Source organism: Lagenorhynchus albirostris, chromosome 4 (genome assembly GCF_949774975.1).
Source record: "Lagenorhynchus albirostris chromosome 4, mLagAlb1.1, whole genome shotgun sequence".
Taxonomy (NCBI): Eukaryota; Metazoa; Chordata; class Mammalia; order Artiodactyla; family Delphinidae; genus Lagenorhynchus; species Lagenorhynchus albirostris.
The window spans coordinates 79,489,098-79,495,415 of NC_083098.1; the positions used below are offsets into that span (position 1 = coordinate 79,489,098).

The 6,318-nt window shown below is 33.5% G+C and overlaps 1 non-coding gene across 1 annotated transcript; it reads right to left on the bottom strand.

The window, feature by feature from the left end:
- Positions 1 to 5,272: 5,272 nt before the first annotated feature.
- On the bottom strand, positions 5,273 to 5,345 carry TRNAR-CCG (transfer RNA arginine (anticodon CCG)). Its single transcript has one exon. It is a non-coding gene; the product is annotated as a tRNA-Arg (tRNA).
- Between the last annotated feature and the right edge of the window lie 973 nt (positions 5,346 to 6,318).

The following is a 6,318-nucleotide window of genomic DNA, read 5'->3' on the forward strand; positions in this document are numbered from 1 at the left end:
AGAGGTACTTCTACCCAAGGCCCCAGATGAAGACCTGGGAAAGAAGATGCCTGGGCTATCTTCTCTTTCTTCAGGTCCCTGTTCTAATATCACCTTATCAAGGAGGCCTTCCCTTAACCTACTGAAATAGCAACATCTTTTTTCCCTTTCACTGCAATTGATAACCCCTTACTCTACTTAAGTTTTCTCCATGGGTTTTGGTGACAATATTAATCAAATAATTAATCCCACATTCTTTTTCTAAATTTTCTATTAAAATGTTACTATAGTTAAGTATTTTTTACATAGGATTTCTAATGAATAAAATGGTTGTGTTCAAAACCAGAACAAGTGTTCAACAATTTCCTTTGAGTTCATGTTCTTCCAGTATACATTTTAACTAAGATGAGGCCATTTCTAATTTTCTTAGTGGTCAATATATGGAACTAAAGTTTACCTTTAAGTAAAATATAATTATTATAGGGAAAAAACTAATTTATGAGATATTTTGTTCAGTTGAAACAAACTCCTCAAACGTTTCACTCATTCAGCCATTCATTCAGCCATTTATATGCAGAATATTTTCATTATGTTCATTTTATATATAAGGTTCTAAGTTAGCCATCCCATATGCAAAGTTAAATAAAGTATAGCCCTTGTCCTTACCTTTACCAGAACTTGATGTCTAAATCTAATCATAATTTTGATCTAATCAATAAAGCAGGCCCAGATAAACTATCTTCATTAGCAGCAGTATTAAAATGACCTTATATGTTATGTTTTTTGCAGGAGATGATTGTCTTTAAGAGATTTTCTAATGATTCTGATTTTTCAGCAATTCAGATGATGTTTCCTAATTCCACATCAGTGAAGTTGGATATTATCCTTTATGTTTTTCCCTTGCAGGAAACTGCTTTGAGGCCATTTAGAAGAAGACTAATTTGTTCTTGCAATATCTTGCTAAGCTAATTGACATAATTTTCTTCTACTTATATCTTTTGCAAGATGGATACATTCATATTTCAAGAACCTAAACTTACACAATATTTGCTGTAATTATTAAATCATAAAGAACAGGACTACTTGCACTATTTTTCTTAAGGAGGACTAAATTCATATCCAAATGCAAATATATAGACTTTGCAAATATATAGACTAATAACAGAAAACGTGTGCATTTTCTTCACTGATTAGATTTTCTATTCTTCTTCCATGGAGAATTTCTTTAAAGCAGTGATAAGTCCTAACAACTAGATCATTGTATTAGGTATTTTAATGTACAAGAACATAAAGTTATGTTAGGTACGTTAGATATTTTATATAACATATGTTCTCATTATAGAGAATACATTTTCAAGTGCTTTGACAGCTGATTTCCCTATTTTAGAGAAGACAGGAAATTTGGCAAATCAAGGAATGATCAAGCAATTTTAATTACCATCCATACTGAAATAAGTTTGCTTGATTTATTTTTTTAACTTGTCAGTTTATATCTGTATCATTGAAAGATATCTCAAATTAGATTTTAAGTAGTGATGAAACAGATATTCATTACGACAAGATAACTTGACTACACTATGGTTTGAATCACATCAAAATTGAATATATATATATATATAAATTTCAAAAAATTGCCAAATGACTTTCTATTTCTATAACTAACTTTTGGGTTTTAATCTCAAGTCAAAATTATCTCCTAGACTCATAATGCCTACTTGTACTTTCCCAGAAACTAAGAAAGAAGATATATAAAAAAGAATGAAACAAGTCCCGTTAATTGTAGAAACTTACAATTTTGTTAGTTATTTTGACAGTCACCTAAAATATCACTAATTACTTTAGAATGTGAAAATTATATGAGTTTTTTAGTCAGTATTATAAAAATGTGTTTAACTTAGAAAAAGTAATTGATAAATTTAGAAAGCTGCTAAGAATTTTTCTTATTAGATTATTTTTTATAAGTTTCCTTATTTCCTTAATTTTTGCTAACATATCAAATATAACCAACTGTTTTTAAAATTTTAAAGTAGATGTAAAGTACTGCACATCAGGTGGTTAGCAACAAATTATCTAATCAAAACAACTATATAAAAGACAAAAAAAGGAGCGTGTAGGTAAAATAGTCAATTTTATACTTTGATGTTAGCTTCGGTTAGACGAAATGATGCAAAAAGGAAAATTGGAAAAGAACACATGGTACATCAGAACTCATCAAGAAAAAAGTTAATGACTCTGAAGATTAGAGACAGAAGTCTAAGCTACCCAATTTAGATAACTGGTCAAAATGCTGCTAAGAATTCTAAATCACATTATTAAATTCGGGATAGTTTTGTGAAAAAAGAAAACCATCAGCACTGCATGCAGACTTTTAATGGAGCTTTTCTATAAACCTTATTCTTTTATATTTATGTAGTCTACACATTATAATTATTGCTCATAATTTCACTTACAAAGAGTTAAGCCACAGGTAATGTAGAAAAGACACTATAAAAGATCATTCTTGCCTGAATTTATTCTTACTATATAAGTTGAAGAATGATGATTTTTCTAACTCTATCATTCTTTGACAATGATCAGTTTGCATTCTACTGTAAGAGTCTTCCCTTCTCCCTGAATTTATTTGTTCGCTTGGGTTTTACTGTTACTATGTAAATCATGAATTTTTTTATGTTTGTTGTGATTTTTTTCATTGATCAGATCTCTTTTCACTTATTTTCACAGCATCCTTGGGTAGCAACAAAATCATTTAGAAAACTGTAATGAAGTGAGTCACTCACTCTTTTAAAATATTTAGTATACTGTATATAAGTAACAAATATAATTCTTCTCAATTATTTTAAATTTTATAAGAAAATATTCCCAGTGTTAACTTGATAGTAAAAACTGCTATATATCTGTATTGCCCTGCGGCACATCTCTGGTCTCCACAATAATTTTTTCTAAATACCCATTGTGTTTTAATCCATAACTGTCATTAGTTATTTTGAAGATTTACTTTCCCAAATTTGGCCAACAGTGGGAAATTTTTCAAAACTGGTTCTTGTGTCATTTGTACAGGACCCCTCGTTTTTGAGTGTTTGTATACTTTCTGACACAATAAGATATTCCAGAATGATCTTCTACTTTCCCTGGAATTGGCCATTTCTCTAAGTACTCCTATTTTACTTTTAATAGGGAACAGTATTTAGAAAACAAGATACAGTGGTAAGGTGTGCTCACTGTGGCTGTAGTTCCATTGCTTCTATCCTTTCAGAGTACAGAAGCAGGAATTATGTATTGTAGGGCTGAACAAATTTGTAAACACAGTGATATTTCTGGGAGCCAGGGTTCTCACTATGGGAGAAAAGACAAATAAATATAGAATGGGGAAAGAAAAAACATTATTGTATTTAGTTGGCATTAGCTATATCAGCATAAAATGATACATTTTTGTCATTTGAATTTATTTTTATGTAAAGAAACCTTTAACTTTTGAACTCATCCCAGTTTTCTCAATTAATAGACTTTCCACTTCTGTTCCCATTAACATGAATGAAAATTTTACAATTGTTTTTAACAGAACATTATTCTCACAAGATGCTTTAGGGTTGAATAAAGATTTTGTAGTCATTAAGTTTGGAAAATACTGTATTCTCTATTTCCTTTCTGGTGATAGATGATACACAGTAGCATTTTAAAGCTCCTAAGAAGTCTAGCGTTAAAAGAGTCTATCTAACCACTTTCCTTAAACTATTTAATCATAGAATCCTTTTCCCATTTAGAAAAAGGAAAATCTAATCAAACTGGCATTATACAGAATACATTTTAAGAAATGTTCTTCTATATCGCTTCTACAGAAGTATGTTCTTGAGCTTGTCAATGTGGCCCCCTTACAAGGGAGCAAAACTAGAGGGAACACATTATTTTCACATGTGTAAACTGTACACAAGGATTATTTGCTGCCTTAGAAAAGGAGAAATCCAAGGATAAATTTTTCTGGCAAGATCCAAAGGAAATTTCAGCCAGAGTCTGCTGATGGGACTCTTCACTGCCTCCAGTTTACAGCTTTAGGTGATGATTCAATAAGGGAACCCTCCTGCCCTGTTGGTGGGAATGTAAAGTGATACAGCCACTATGGAGAACAGTATGGAAGTTCCTTAAAAAACTAAAAATAGAACTACCATACGACCCAGCAATCCCACTACTGGGCATATACACTGAGAAAACCATAATTCAAAAAGACACATGCACCCCAATGTTCATTGCAGCACTATTTACAATAGCCAGGTCATGGAAGCAACCTAAGTGTCCATCAACATATGAATGGATAAAGAAGATGTGGCACATATATACCATGGAATATTACTCAGCCATAAAAAGGAACGAAATTGGGTCACTTGCAGAGACATGGATGGATCTAGAGTCTTGTCATACAAAGTGAAGTAAGTCAGAAAGAGAAAAACAGATATCGTATATTAATGTATATATGTGGAATGTAGAAAAATGGTATAGATGCACATATTTGCAGGGCAGGAATAGAGATGCAGATGTAAAGAACAAATATGTGGATGGGGGAGGGGGAGTAGGATGAATTGGGAGATTGGGATTGACATATATACACTACCATGTGTGAAAAAGATAGCTAGTTGGAACCTGCTGTATAGTGCAGGGACCTCAGCTCAGTGCTCTGTGGTGACCTAGATGGATGGGATGGGGGTAGGGGTGGGAGGGAGGCCCAAGAGGGAGGGGATATATATATACACGTATAGCTGATACACTTCATTGTACAGCAGAAATGAATACAACATTGTAAAGCAACTATACCCCAATTTAAAAAATAATACGTGTTTACAGTACTAGTCAGTAGTTTAATAATCCAAAAGCCTTATCCAAAGCCTCTTTTTAATACCAAATTCAGGAGACAAATAAATTGCTGCTTCCTCAGTCTTAAAAACAATTGTCTTTCCTTATTTAACAGCAATCATTTCATTGTAGGAAGACTTGGAATTACAGTATGACAAATATTACTATATGTCTAAGAGCCGTGTTCACTACACATCTACACATCTGTTGTTGAGAAATTGGTTTCATCCTTGGATAGATAAAGAGTAGTTGGAAATGTAGAAATTGAAGTAGCTATATGTAGTATAATTATTGCTAAAGACTATGCTCATTATTGTCTTTTTAAAATTTATTTATTTATTTATTTGGCTGCTCCAGGTCTTACTTGTGACACGTGGGACCTTCGTTGCCGTGGGTGGAATCTTCGTTGTGTCATGCAGAATCTTTTAGTTGTGGCATGCTGGATCTTCAGTTCCCTGACCAGGGATCGAACCCGGGCCCTCTGCATTCGGAGTGCACAGTCTTAGCCACTGGACCACCAGGGAAGTCCCTCATTATTGTCTCACACAAATTAAAACTCACAGAATTTTTTTGCGTATCCTAGATAGACATACAATTTCTTTTGTTAGATGGATAAACCAGTTCAAGCCAGTATTTCTTAAAACTCCATAATACCTTTAATAAATGAGAGAATACACAATTTAAGTGATCCTGCTTCTTTTACTATTTTGTTTCTCTCCTGGTTTTATATAAAGAAATTAGAAACATATTAAAAATTGTCTAAGTCATTTCTTCAAATTTCTCTCAGTTCTCAATATGCACAAGAGCTCTAAAATTAAGATATCTTTTTTTTTTAGCGGTACGCGGGCCTCTCACTGTTGTGGCCTCTCCTGCTGCGGAGCACAGGCTCCGGACGCGCAGGCTCAGCGGCCATGGCTCACGGGCCCAGCCGCTCCGCGGCATGTGGGATCTTCCCGGACCGGGGCACGAACACGTGTCCCCTGAATCAGCAGGCGGACTCTCAACACTGCGCCACCAGGGAAGCCCAATTAAGATATCTTGCAGAAATTCATTGATATATGTACTTTTTCTTGATTTTTATACTGCTTTATTTAATACAGGTGGCACTGTATCTTCAGTTCAAAGAAAAAAAAGTGTTTGCTCTGCAACTATTCACTCAGCCCTTTCTATTTGCTAGATATAATCTTAGAGGTTTAGAACACAAAAAGTGAAGAATACATGGGCCCTGCTTATAGTATAGATGCCTGTAGTATAAAAGAAGGCAGGCATGAAATGAGATATATGAGAGGAGATTGTCAGAGGAACCATAAAAGTATAATAAATGAAGCATTATGGAGCACAGCAAATGAAGAGATTGATAATACCTATAATGTTCGTAAAAGCTGATGCTTTTCTGAATTAATTTTCAACAATTTCACCTTAACCACCAGCTAAAATCCTGTGAAGACATGATACATTGTATTCTAAAATTCAGGAAAAACACTAATACATGAATTA